This window comes from Taeniopygia guttata, chromosome 4 (assembly GCF_048771995.1).
Source record: "Taeniopygia guttata chromosome 4, bTaeGut7.mat, whole genome shotgun sequence".
NCBI classification, from domain to species: domain Eukaryota; kingdom Metazoa; phylum Chordata; class Aves; order Passeriformes; family Estrildidae; genus Taeniopygia; species Taeniopygia guttata.
In genome coordinates, this window is record NC_133028.1 from 21728007 (window position 1) to 21742182 (window position 14176).

At 36.4% G+C, this 14176-nt stretch overlaps 1 protein-coding gene across 3 annotated transcripts in view; it reads right to left on the reverse strand.

The window, feature by feature from the left end:
- Window positions 1–5144, reverse strand: part of ARAP2 (ArfGAP with RhoGAP domain, ankyrin repeat and PH domain 2) — a 117624-nt gene extending 112480 nt beyond the window's left edge. Inside the window, exon 1 of one of the 3 annotated variants that reach the window (XM_072928059.1) lies at window positions 5008–5143. The gene's annotated coding sequence lies outside the window, so the exon portion shown is untranslated. Of the gene's footprint in view, window positions 1–4812 lie in introns of all 3 variants that reach the window. The other 2 variants (XM_072928060.1, XM_072928061.1) reach the window with 2 other exon arrangements.
- Between the last annotated feature and the right edge of the window lie 9032 nt (window positions 5145–14176).

Below are 14176 nucleotides of genomic sequence, written 5' to 3' on the forward strand. Positions count from 1 at the left end.
TTGTTTGTATACAATAATTTCAAAAAGGGTAAACCCTTCCTTTTATCTAAGCCTACATAAAGAAAATAGCAAAATCAAAGTCTCAGCACAAATAATACAGACTTAAAACACATAATCCTAGTAGTTAAACATTAAGATGAACAGTTAAGAAATGAACTACTTATCTATACACTCTCTAATTACACAGTACTTGGATATCAGGGAGAGAAAGAGTTGTCCAAGACCACAGCTGGAACCTAAAACTTTCCTATTTCCACACTAGCACCAATAATTATGGAACAGGGCTTCTACTCCCTTATCTTCCAATCTCAAAATCCTTTTAACATAGACACAGACCTGCAATGGAAGAAAGGAAAAATTAGTATCTAGAGCATTCTATGTGAACCATGCCTTCAAGCCCTCTTCAACTCAGAACCCAACTGAACAAGTATTATCCTCAATAACGTGGTTTGCAACAGTAGATCCAGCCCTTCAAACAAACTGTCCTGAAAGAACACAGCAAACAGGTAACCACCAACTCTGACAAGGAAGCAGTTTTCTCTTCACCACAAAGAGAACAGGCATGACCCCACAGGCAAGTTCTGGCTGTCCATGAATTTTTCCTTAGCATTTTCCAACTCAGCTCTTATTCTTCAGATGTCATCTATTTGAGTTATTCTTTCTTTCAGGGTCATATCTAAATTCACAATTTACAAAAACCAGATGCTACTGTTCTGAAGGTGTTTGAAACAGCCTGAAATCATATTTCCTCAAAGAAGGTTTAAGATCAGCAACACTCAACAGGTTTTTCACCTCTCTTTCTGTACAAAGAGTAATTTGGCCTTGGGGAAACCTGCTGACTATAACAGCTATCCTGGCATGCAGGTACTAGCCTTAAGCAGCCTGGAAAAGAAAGAAAAGCTTCAGTGGAAGAGCATTAAGATTTAAGCAGCATTTAGAAACAGGAGAAATGTTATGCCCAGAATTTGTCTGTGGCAGTAGGCATTGATACCTAATTCTTCAAAGTATTTCATGACAAAAATAATGCAGTATTTATGATCTAGAATTTAGGCTTAAAACATTGCCTACATTTTTACTGTATCAATTGCTATAAGTTTTCCTTTATTAAAAATAAATCATTGGATTCTCTCTCGTCTCTAGCTTCATTTTTCAGGATATATTTTTATCAGCTTTGATCACTACCCACAATTCTGAGAAGTGACTTATCTTGAATATTAAATTGATACAATTAAAACCTTTTAGAGAGACAACTCTAAAGTCAATCAGATATCAGCATCTCAAGAGAGATTAACTTTAATACAGAGTTAACCCTCAATTAAAGATTCCCAAGTCATTTAAATTCAACAAGCTCATTTAAAAAAATTTAAATTAGATTGATCTAAACTGATTAACAATCCACTTTTGTATTTACCTTTGTCCCATCCTAACCTGCATGCTTATAAAAACTTTCATCATGCCTTAAAAAAATTGAAAACTCAGCATTTCCTCAAAATTTTCAAGGCAGCCTGTAGTCATAAGGGATAAAATTCAACAGTATGGCCTCCACTCATCTCTAAACCCTGGAAAGTGTAAATGAATATTCTCTTAACTAGATGAATATATAGTCTCAGATTCAGAGTACAGAATGAAAAAAAAAATTAGCACAGAAATTAATTACCAGGGGGAAAAAATATCAGACAGGTACTGTTTGGGCCAGAAAATAGTCTTTCAGATACCCAGTAATTAAATAAAAAGCACAATAAAACAGACTACAAATAAAAGGGGGGAAAAAAGAAAGAAAAAAAACCAAAAAAAAACAACAACCAAACCACACACATATTCAAGTATATAAATCCCCTACAGTGTTAGCATATCAGTCTAAGGCTTTTAAAGTTGCAGTTGCAGGTGGTTATGTCAGCCATTTCCACCTTCCTTGAGAGTTCTGTGTTTCATGATAGCATTTGGCTATTTTTCCTTAGGATGTGCACGTTCATTTTCAGACAGTATCATCTTCTCAATCCTTCCACCTTTCATAATAACAAAAAATGCACCTGGGAAAGCATCTTTAGCTATATATTTATAAATAAATATATATCTGTTATAGACAAAAATATTTATACCCACATATTCTATCTTAATACTGCTTTTTCTACATGCAATAGCTTTGCCTACACCTAATTCTGGAACACCCCCAGTGTTGTTACTTCAAGAACTCAAATAGGCATGTGTTATCAGCTATTTGGATTCTAACCCATCTTTGTACAAACCACATACCAATGCAAAGGGTTACCTAGCAGAGAACAGCCTTTGAGTCCAAATCTGTAAGAATGATTACGTTTTGCCATGTATTTTATGAACAAAGCATGCAGCAGAGGAAGGAAGGAACTGCTTGCTGAGAAGACATTTTGACCACAAAATGCCAACAGAGCTGCAAGATAAAGCCCAAGCCACTTTCTGTTTCTATAGTTGTCTATGGCAGAAGCTATCAGCGTATCCATCAAGATTTCTGAAGACATGTTACAGACCTGGCCTAGCTACGCAACTGGTTAAATACCACTAAGATTACATATTTTGTGGCTCTAAGCAAAGGGTTATACTGACCACTGATTTGGCTTCGTTACTTACACAAAGATTAACATAACAAACTGCTAAACAAATGTACACATACTGGAGAGCATTTTGCAGGCTAGAACATAAGTAATACCTTCTTAAAATGTTTTATAAGGTTTGAACTCAAGAATGCAGAACTCAAGGACCACCTTATTCAATATATTACTCTATTTTTATATGATTGTTCAATTTAAAAAATAATTTAGTCTCCTCCTTAATTTTGCTTACAAAGTAATTTATACAAACCATAAAGAATGTACAGTATTAGAAATGGAGTGGCATATACACATTCGTACAAATACATTCATTCTCTTTCACATCCATATTTCTACCACCACAAATTCAGCATTTGTAAACAACATTAGTGCACATAGCTTCATACACTCCGTAAAACAAATCTCTTTTCAGAAGCAAGGCAAACCAGATTTTTCCTACTTAGAAATAAATAGGGAAAAATAAAACAACAATGAAGAAACACAAAAAAAAACCACAAGGGGAATTTGAACTTGCTTAAATAAAATTGATTCTTGTTGTAATACTATATTCTCTTAAGTAGTGTAACCCAGAAAAAAATCACCATTCTTAACATGGTTACTAAAAATAGGAAAATGCTCTAATGGCTATTTAAAAAAAAAAAAAAAAAGAAAAACATCAAACTTCTTGGAAGACATCTGACCATTCTATTTTATCAAAATAGGGACAAAACACCTAAACTGCTATGTGAATAAAGCAATACAAGGAAAGAAAAGAGCTTCAGCAGGGGAAGAATTGTGATGTTTGTCACACATCTCAAGCCTTTTATGGAATCATCCAACTTTCCTTCATAGAAGATGTTTTTCACACTTCCTTACAAACTGATTGTCAATTTCTTCCTTTTCCCATCTTATGGAAGGGACTTAGACAAGGAATGGCAAAAAAACTCAGGAGTGGCCTAATAGTTCTTTTCTTTTACTAAAAGTGACAGCTAAATAGCATCAAAGAAAAATGGCAATTGTAATTCTCAGAACCCTTCCTCACATGGAGGTAAGCACCTGCATCTAGCATTCTGTAAAGCTATATCTACTAATTTTAAAATTCTTTCATTCTGATTTTTCAAGTTGAAAAAGCGTTGAAGACAAAATTGACTGGGAGATAGACAAATCTTTGTTGAAGCAAGCAAGCAATCCAAATTTTAATAGTGAAATAGGTGAACAGTAGTTTATAGGTGAACACAGAAACACTCAAGTGGGACTAGGCTTTTGTTTCCTTTTTTAATATCAATACAGATACAAGCCTGAAGAAACTGTCAAACCTTTAAAAGTACATAGCAAGATAATCACACTGTGAGCAATCAGTTCAACAAACACAATCAAGTTCAGGCTTGTTCCCAACTTCTGCTAAACCACATACTAGATTAAGATCCTAAAAAATTTAAAAAACCCCAACAAACAGTACAACAGGTTTTACCATGGAGAAGAACAAAATCTGCAAGTAAATTATTTCATCTTCGCATTGCAATTGACGTCACACAAACTGACAAGATTAACATAGAAAATATTGTAGATTAAAGGTCTTTCCCCAAACCTACATTATACAATCAGCATATAGATTGCTTAAAAAAAAAAAAAAAAAAAAAAGGTTACTGACTACAGCAATTCAGATAGAACTATTGCCTCTACCAATACAAGGAAGTTACTAAGCATAGGTCAACCTAGATGATAGTTACAAAATAACTTTAATCACATCCTCTGTCAAAGTGTTTCTTTGTTTGTCTTTTTCTTTTTTTCTTTTATTTCAGAGCACTTGCCTTCTAGAAATAGGTTCAGCAACTTTCTTTACCTCGGAGTCAAACCTCATACTGCAAGAAATTCCAGTGGAACAACTTGCAGAGTCGCTGGAGTAAGGAACTGCATGGCATGAATAAGCAAACTCAGGGTGGAATTGGAACTTTGGGAAGTTGCAGTGGCAACACTAGGGTGCTGTATCCTTCACTTCGTATTCTCCATCCATTACGCACTACAGCTTCTTTGACTTTATGTTTTCTGATAAAATTTCCAGATCTATAATGGCAGCTAACATGACGTCTGTTCACGTCTGCCTTCATAAAAAACGACTCATAGAGTAAATAAATACACAGCAGTAAAGCACCGTTCTTTAGCGTGACGCTTACATACAAATAGTTGAAACAATTGAAGCTACAAAGAAAACAGTCGGCAATACACACCTTATTTTCTACCTGCCTACCTGCTATTTCCAGTCCGATCCCAACTTCGGTATGTGTGGCTCATCTGGGACATGCCCGTCCCCAGCCCCCGTGCCCTGTCCGGCGGCTTTCCAGGGAGCCGCCGGCGGCAGCGGCAGCCGCAGCATCACCGGCGGCAGCGGCCGGCCCGGGAGCGGCCAGACCCTGCCAGAACCCGCACACCGAGCCCGCCTTACCTCTGCCAGCGGCCGGCGGGGACGGGGAGGCAGAAGGAAGCGCAAGGCTTTAGCTCGCTTCAACTTTCAGTTCTCCCTCCGGCTCCCCACTCGCTCACTTTCTTGATGGCTTTCTCTCCTTCCTTCCTTCCTGCCGGGCTGGCTCCACACCCCACCCCACCCCACCCCCGCGCTGCTCCCCGGCAGGCCGCGCCCGCGGAGCTCCGTCCCTGCCTGCGCAGGAGGGGCCGCACCTGGGCGCGCCCGCCGCCCCCCGCGCCTGGCTCAGGGCGTTCTGGCCGGGCCACATATTTCCTGAGGAGCCACTGGGAAACCCGCTGGCAGGCTCCGGCTCCGGAGCGCTGTGTGTGTGCCCCGGCGCATCACAGCTTCTCAGGCCTCCCGTGCTGCCCAGCCCGGGCCGGGAGGGCGGCGAGCTTCCCTTCCCGCCCGGCCCGTGAGCAAAGGGCAGGAGCCGCGGCGCGGAGCCGCGCTGAGGGCCAGCGCTCCCTGCCAGCAGTGACACAGCCCTGAGCACTGGCTTTAAAAAATACCAAACTAAAGGTACTAAGCTTTACAGTAATCTCCAAGAATTTGCCCATTCTTGGAACGCACCCATGTCTGTGAAAAACTGTCATTCAGATGAAACCAGCATTTTGTTGTGCAGAATGATACGGAAAGTGCTTTAATGTGGACATACACATCTTCTTGAAGTGTCAATTCTCATCTTGTCTGAATCCAGAGAAGGTTTCAGAGGGTTTGCAGTGTTGCAGCTGAAGTGTGAGGTCTGCCACTCACCCTACCAAAGAAAAACAGAAGCAAAACTACACTGAGATAAAGAGACCAATTATAAAGGTGCTAATTTAGGAGCAAGTAAACCTGGGTTCTTTTTAAGACTGCTTCCTACACACTAAATATAGCCTTATTAGTAGGGGGACTGTTAAAAACTGTTGGTGCCATGGTATTAAAGTGAGGTTTCAGGATAACAATATTGAATGCAAACAGCTTTTTTGCTCTCCAGAACTTCCAGGTTAGAAGTTAGCAGTTCAGTATTACAACACCAATTCCACCAGTGCCCAAGCTTTTGAACATCCAGCTGCAAAGTTCAAGTTCTAATTATTAGATATGTAATCATCCGATAATTACCAAAAAAAAGGAAAAAAACAGTTGATTTTCCCTACTTAACTTTTTATATGCAAACAAATTTTTGGACTTGCCTTTTTTTGATAGTCTAAAGTAATTTATTGTGTTCTAGCTTGTCCTTTTATTAATGCTTTTGCAGCATCTATCTCAGACAAGAAATTGTCATTCCCAATTATTTGCTAAGGGGCTGATATGTTTCCAAACCAAGTGAGTGCACAGATGTGAGTCAGGTAAGTATACTAACACCCCTTTTTGTCATAGCCTTTCTGGATTGTAACCTAATGACTCACAGAGTCATCTGATCACAGATTTGCCTAACATTTCCAGCTAAGCCTAGCTTCCTTTTAGAACCCTAGGAATGCCAATGAATACTGACTTTGAAAAGGAATTTTAACCACAGTAACTTAAACTATTTGAAAGATTCAGGCCTTGTAAACAACAAAAGATTGGCCTCCTTTGCAAGGCTTACCTCACCATGCAAAAATTCAGTTAATTAGCAGTTTGTGGTGTGCTAGAATTTCTTTCTCCTCAAGTCTAAGGGTATGGTCATTGATTAACACCCTTGAGCTCTTGTCTCTTCTCTGTCAAGAAGTTCCCAAGACCTTCTTTTCTTCCTCTTCCACGGACCCATGTGATTAGCCCATGTCACTGAGCCAGTGGCAGAGACTATAGATAGCAGTCTGCTCAGCATTTGTCTTTAAAAAGTGGGTGTCAGATCCTTACATGGAACTCACTGAAAGAGATTGCCCTCAGCACATTTATTTATACCTATACAGTAGAGTACAGCCAGAGTTTTACTGACTTAGTTTCCTTGACCACAATACTGGATCACAAGAACTGAGATTTTTTTTTCAGTGTGTTTTTTTGGGGAGAGGGCAAGGAATGGGAGAAATGAGCATTAAACACATACCCAGCTGTGCTTACTTCTTTCTGCTTGCATTATGTCCAGAAAAACTGCAATATACACAAGATCATTTTAAGTCACGTTCTATTAGAGGTTATGGGGCTTTTCCTTGCATGTTTTGTATGTCTAAATTACATTATTGGTTCCACACAAACCCATATGATGTTTTATTCTTTGTTAGAAATATAGTATAATTTTATATATGGTGTTTTACTCTGTTAGGAATCAAGTAGCATAATACATTATACTTTTTAAAAACTCTGAAGTCTCTAATTTATCTACAGCATATAGTTCTCTGATGAGCATAGACCGGCAGCTTTCTGACATGACAGTAAAAAAGAAGTCATACAAAAATATAGCAGGAAATTGCATCTTACTAATTTTGGTGTAATTCAAATATGACATAAGACAGAGTACTACTCTAAGACTTGTTGATAAGACTGAGTTTTGAAAAGTCTGCTGATAGGCCTGAAAACTGCAGAGGTTTTGTTATCTGATAATTTCCTCTTCCTTTGAGTTTCTGTGTTTTTGTGTTGCTGTCATGAATAAGTGTTAGGTAGGTAGGCTTTTTTAGTAAATCAAGACAAAATTTCAGTCTAGAAATTAATTATAAATAGGAGCTGCATGACTTCTGCTATATTCTCTGAAAGACACTAGGGCTTTTGTATCCTAAAATACATGTAACCATATAAGAAGGTCATTCATTGTAAACATGCTAAGTACCTTCCAGCTCATATTTATCATTACAAAACCCTTTAAAAAACCTGTTTTCCAGTCATTGCTATTAACTTGATTTTATTTATGTTTTGTTTTAAAATCAGTCCATAAGAATAACCCTGAAAGTCGGTAAAAATGGAATAATATCACCAAACCGTACAGGAGCTAATCCTTAGGATATAAATATATCCCAGATTTCCACACCCTGTGTGGTTTGTCATACATCAGAATAGATGTTTGCCATATTTCTAGTTGTTCATTAAGCTTATAATGAAACTGATTCAAACTAGTCAGATTTTAGCAAATTCAAATATTGTCATTTTTAGATGTGTATATTTTTAAAACTAGAGATCAATTCTACTTGCTGCATATTTATTCTATATAAGGACTCCAAATCCAGCTGCGCAAACAGACAATTGACAAGATAAAATAGGGGAAACAACTGCTACTCCTTCCTTTATGGATGGCTTACAAGAAGCTCTGATATTTACATGAAGTTTGTCAGCTACCAAAAAGTGCACAGGAGACCTGAGTTTATTTGTGAGAGTTTATTTTTTTTAAATGAGATTATTTCACTTTCTCCTAGACAAAAACCAAACAACCCAGATATTCTTATTGAACACAGTCCAAGCAAGGTCTAAGTTCTGAACTTGGTCTTCTGTGACTGGTTCAGTCTCATTTGCTCCTCTTCAAAGGAGAAGTAATAAAATTCATCCACCAGTCTCCTCAAGGTGTTGAAAAGGTTAAATATTTAGATTTTGGAGCTTATGAAGCATCATAAGAAATGAAATGTTAGCTACACCTCAATCAACTAGCAGTTGAATATCGAGGCCTTTTATGATTTGAACCTCACTATTATTGTTATAGCATGACATCAATATTAGTGTTAATAAAATATCAGGAAAACCAACTGTGGAAATTAAATAATGCATTACAATTTTCATAAGCAGAGTTCTATCATGAGGTATATTTCACTCAGGGTAAGACAAAATGACATAAAGCTTCAAAAAAAATGATAGGACTGCAGATAAGAATAAGCACTAGAGTTAAATTCAGTTTTTGCATTTTTGTCAATTGTATGTGTCCTTGGGATTCCTCTCAGCCACTTACTCAATGCATTGTAAGTCAGTTACTTTTGTATGTCATACTGAATACCCATTTTACTCAGACCTGTAAGCCAGTTTGACCCATACCCCATATTTTAATGTAATTAATAGTCAGTTTGATTTCCAGGAAGCTTTGTGAAATAGTTCTCTGTACCATATAATAGACTTTTAGACTATAATTTTATAAGCTATTAATGTGATTTTATAAAGTATAATAACACAATGATATTCAGTTTAGCCATCTTCTTTTAATGGCTGTAAGTTTTTGTTAAAACTACTGATGGACTCATGTAGTCCCTCTAGCTATTTTGATATTGATTTATGACTTTAGAAACAAATGTGTAAAAGTGATCCCACAGAGTACTGTTTACTAATTACTTTTACAATGTATTGATGTTTTTCTTTCCTGTACCAATGCTGGTGACAATTAAGTCCGAATGAATTTTTTGGCTTCCATATTGTATACAACACTCAACTGCACATGCAAAATTCTCTCAAGAAGTTATTAGATTAATTGACATTATTATATTATATTATTATTATATAAATGACATTATTATATAATTGACATAATTATAACAAAACTTCTTGTAAGCCAACAGTAAAATTTACTCTAATTAGCAACACCTCATATAGTGGTGATGGGTGAATTAGAAACATTGAACTTGACTTCACTTTCAACACAAGTCTACAAAGATAGAAATTCAGAATACATTCCCTGGGACAACATGAGGTTCCAGGAAGTTAAGAAGGCTCTATCTGCTGCCTTTTGCCAAAGGCAAAATCCTGGACAGACACTTGCCTGGACTAACCCACTCCAAGTCCTATCCTAGGCCTGCACCCAAACCTCTGGATACAGTCCTTTGGCCTGGTGATCCCCCACTTCCCTAGGAATTGGTACATGTTTTAACCTACAGAAAAACTGAGACTCTTTTCTGTAGTACTCCTTTATTGAATTCACAAGCCTAGAAATGAAAGCAGACAATTTATTCTAGCAGTGCAAGGGAATTAAGCTCCTGCTGTAAATGAAAGGCTTCTAGTTGCTGACTAGGGTTTCTCCAAGAAATCTGTCATGAGAAAATCTAAATCTAGTGGCTTTAATACTTTTTCTCAGAGTACCTGTGTTCCAAGTAGGACCTAATTCTAGCTCTTCTGTCTCTCATTTACATTTAAAGATTTTTGAGTTGTTTTTGAATGCAAATACATCTTCAAAGCATGTGGCATGTTCAGGGTTTTTTTTTATTTCTTTGCTATTTCTCTCATTTAGGGGATTTGGTTACCTTGACATCTCTTTCTGTCATGTTTCAGAAGTTTAATGGAGCAGTCTTTAACTTATTTGAAAATAAATCCCTCTGAGGAAATTTCTTGCACATCAAAATGCTAAATTTTCCCCCATATTTATCTTTTGCACAGTTCATTGAATTGTAATGAATCACACATCATTAAGATTTTTATCTCCACAGCACTGGCTTATTTGAACTCAACAGAAACCACATTTGACACTTTTAAAGATGATTTTAGATTTAAAGGTCACCATTTCAGACACTTGTTTTTCTCTTTCATTTTACTTGTTGCTTAAGCAAATTTGTCATGGAAAGTAATGAAATATAATAGACATCACAGAACTATTTCTAGAGGAAAAAAAAGTCCACAGTACAATCACAATTGAAATTTTCTATAGTTAAATACAGTTTCGCACTGTATTTAGGTCTGATGAAACACATTATCATACAATATTAGAATTGTAGAATGGCCTGAGTTGGAAGGGACTTCAAAGACCATCTAGTCCTAACCCCTTGCCATGGGCAGGAACACCTTTCACTAGACCAGGTTGCTCAGACCTCCATCCAAACTGGCCTTGAACACTTCCAGGGATAGTATTCTCTGGAATAACTTCCCTGGTCAACTTGTTCTCTCTCTTCTTTTTTCACTTTTCCTCACTGCTCTCTGCCCAACCAAAGAAAGCAACTCATGATAGCGGATTCACTTCCCAGCATTCTGATAATATCAAAGGTGCTAAACTGGAAGCTTACTGTGTATACAAATAACACTTGAATAGAAAACTCAAAGATACCCCATCTGTCCATGAATAATTTCTTGTAAAGTTACTAGGTTAAGTTAGAAGCTGCATAGTGTCAAGTCTTTGACGTTTTACTGTATACATCCCATTTCACAAACAGTTTCCTTGGTTTTCTGTCTCTGTTCTAAATACCAAATTGAGCAACAGCCTCAAAGGTAAAATGCTAGTTGTTTAAAGTATACAAGCTGCCTGGGTAGTACCAGGTGGTACTGAAACTACCAGTAACCTTTGTTATTTTAGATAAACAAATGATGCCGTAAGTATTCTGCCTACAATTTTGAATTAGAGTGCCATTTAAGAAATCTCATTCAAATACTCAGATTATGTTACAAACTCTACCAAAATTGATGACAGCACAACATTCTATATCTAGATAATTGTTTCTATCTTTTTCACCTTATTCTGTACAGAAAGTGTCATGCTTTCTTCAAACATTTCTTTGTACCAAAAGTATCTCTTAAGAGCAATGAAGGTGTAACTCCAGTATTGAGGACAGCACTATAATGGACGGGGACTTTCTCATTAAAGAAAGAAACACTATCAGTGAAAGCAAGACTTTCATGTAATATTTCAATAGCCTCTCCCTTTCTAAAATTTAATTAACATTGCAATTAAAGAAGTGTTATTCAGTGTTGGATAAAAAAGCCTACAGTTTTTCTGTGTTTAATAACTACAAAATACTATTGCTGAGCACATGAAAAATTTTTCTTTCAAGAATTTGTTTTTCCTAAAGCTTATAATTAGGGTATTACTTATACATCTTACAGTTCAAGAGAGATTTCAGGCAGAGTAGATTTTCAGGTGGATTTCCAAGATTCTTTCCTGTAGAAGACGGTAAATAGGATAATGCAGTTTATGGATTTGAGTATGTACTGATACTTTTATCTTCTCCTTCATTCTCACTATATTTTGTAGGTAGCTCAGACTTCCTTCCCTCCTCAACTCTGGAGTTTTGCTTTTCCTAATGTGAGGAACACCTGATTTTGTAGTTAAGATTGTTTAAAGTCAAGTCCTGTGACTGCACTCAAAAAGAGATACCTTTTTTAATTACTTCACATTTATGTATTTCAAAGGGATTATGTCAGTGACTAGCGCTGGTCACTGTAATAGAAAGCTACATTAAGTATTTACATGAACATATGATAAAAATTCTACGTCACAGTGCATCTGTAGCACTTTCTTAGTTTTTCTTATACTACTATTGCTTTTTAACTCAGGCCTTGGAATACCAAAGATGGGAAGAATAACCATTATATATTTTCAAATTTGACTAGATCAATAAACACACCAAAATACATTCATTGTCACATATTGAACTTTGAATTATATGCAGAGTATTTAGGCAGAACTTTCTGGATCTGCACCATACACTCTAATCTCTTTTCCTAACAGAACAAAGTCCACTTCCTTTGTTATCAGCTATGCAACACTTCTAAGGTATTCTGAAAAAAATTAGTATCTACTAATGGGTAATTTAATTTGAATGTATGCTTTGATCCCTATTTTTCTAAATTGGATATTTTGTTCTTCCTATATCCAAGGCTATTATTTAATATGGATGAAAAAGATCTTTTTTAAAAGGACTTTTCAAATACTTAGAGGATATAGTTAAATGTGTATGTAACCCAGGAATAAGAATTGTTTTAAAACAAAATCAAGCACAAAGCAATTTTTTCCAATTTGTTGTTTGTTTTTTTGTTGGTTTTTTTTTCCTGCTGATGTAGCTTTGCTGAAGATTGCTCTTTTAAAAATGAAATTTCAGTGGATAACTAAACTTTGAGAATGAAAACACAGGTCTTTTGTTATTGGTTCTTTCACATGAAATAAATAAATAAATAACATCACAAGACCGGAAAGAAACAAAATCTAGTAACAATGATATATTTATTACAATTGGGTTTGCACTTTTATTTCTTACATGTATGATATTGAAATGATATTCCTTTTTTTCCCTTTTGCATTACATTACCCCCTGGACATAGGGCCCTACTTTAACAGTTGGGTTGCTGGACACCCGTGTCTCTTTTCTTGTGTCTGTTGTTGTAATATTAATTAAGTCATGTCCATGGGCAGTGGATAACATGATAGCTTGTGTCTTGTGTCTTCATCCTACCACTATGGGCCTGATTCTTTCTCAGTTAAAGGATGTATTTCAGTCCGGCAGGGATTTCCAATGAGGCTGAGATCCGGCAGTGACCAAATCTTAGAGATACCTCTGATCAGATGTCCCTGGACTGGCTTTTTGCATCTCTTTGTGCCTGTGTATTTTTTCCTCTGCTTAGATTTTCTGCAGTAAAGGCTGAAAGAGCAAACTACAATTTCACTGTTAAACTTGACTGCCAGAGAATTGAGTAATGCTGTACTTATCAAGTCTGCTTATTCCTAAAGTCTCAATGTCCTCATTGTAACTGGTGAGCTGCACTGTACATCATCTCAGTAACTAATCCAGGCTGAATTAACTTCACAAATTTACAAGATTAAAGTGACTCCAACATTTGCTGTGTGATATAATTTTTATTCTCTCTAAATAACCTTTATACTAAATTCTTTATCATATTGCATTGAATTCACGTGTGATATTACAATATTATTTTCTTGAGTGTACTCTATACTATATATTAATATAGGCAGTCATATATTTTCAGAGAATATACACTGTAGTATATATGCTGTAGTGTATACATTGTGTTGCCTACTTTATTTATCCTTCATGTCTTCCACTTGTAGCAATTGTTGCTACTAATTGTGGCAACATATTCTTTTGAAATCTGTAGTGTTCAGAAAGCTTCAAAGCGTGTTATAGCTAATCACCTGCGCTCACCAGGTGAGGCTGATCTGGACCATGAAACTCCACGGGGACATGCAGCGCCCTGAAAACTACTACTGTACCAACTGTATCTCTTTGGGCAAAAGTCTGTGTCAAGTAAAAACCACATGACTGTTCCCAAAGACTATAGTTACACTATCATGATTACATAACATATAGTTACATTACATTACATTGATAGGTTACATTACCTGTCAATATGGTACATAATCCTGAGCCTTAAATTATAAGACTATTCAGTGAACAGCATCAAAGATTAAGAAATTCCATTTACATAATTTATCATCATTCTTCAGCTAAGGAGAAACAGAGAATTGATAGCAAAATATAATAAATAGGTTTTCATAGTCCAATACTGGCACTGAAATAAAGACAGGATGTGGGGCCTATTTTTTTAACTAAAACAGAGGTTT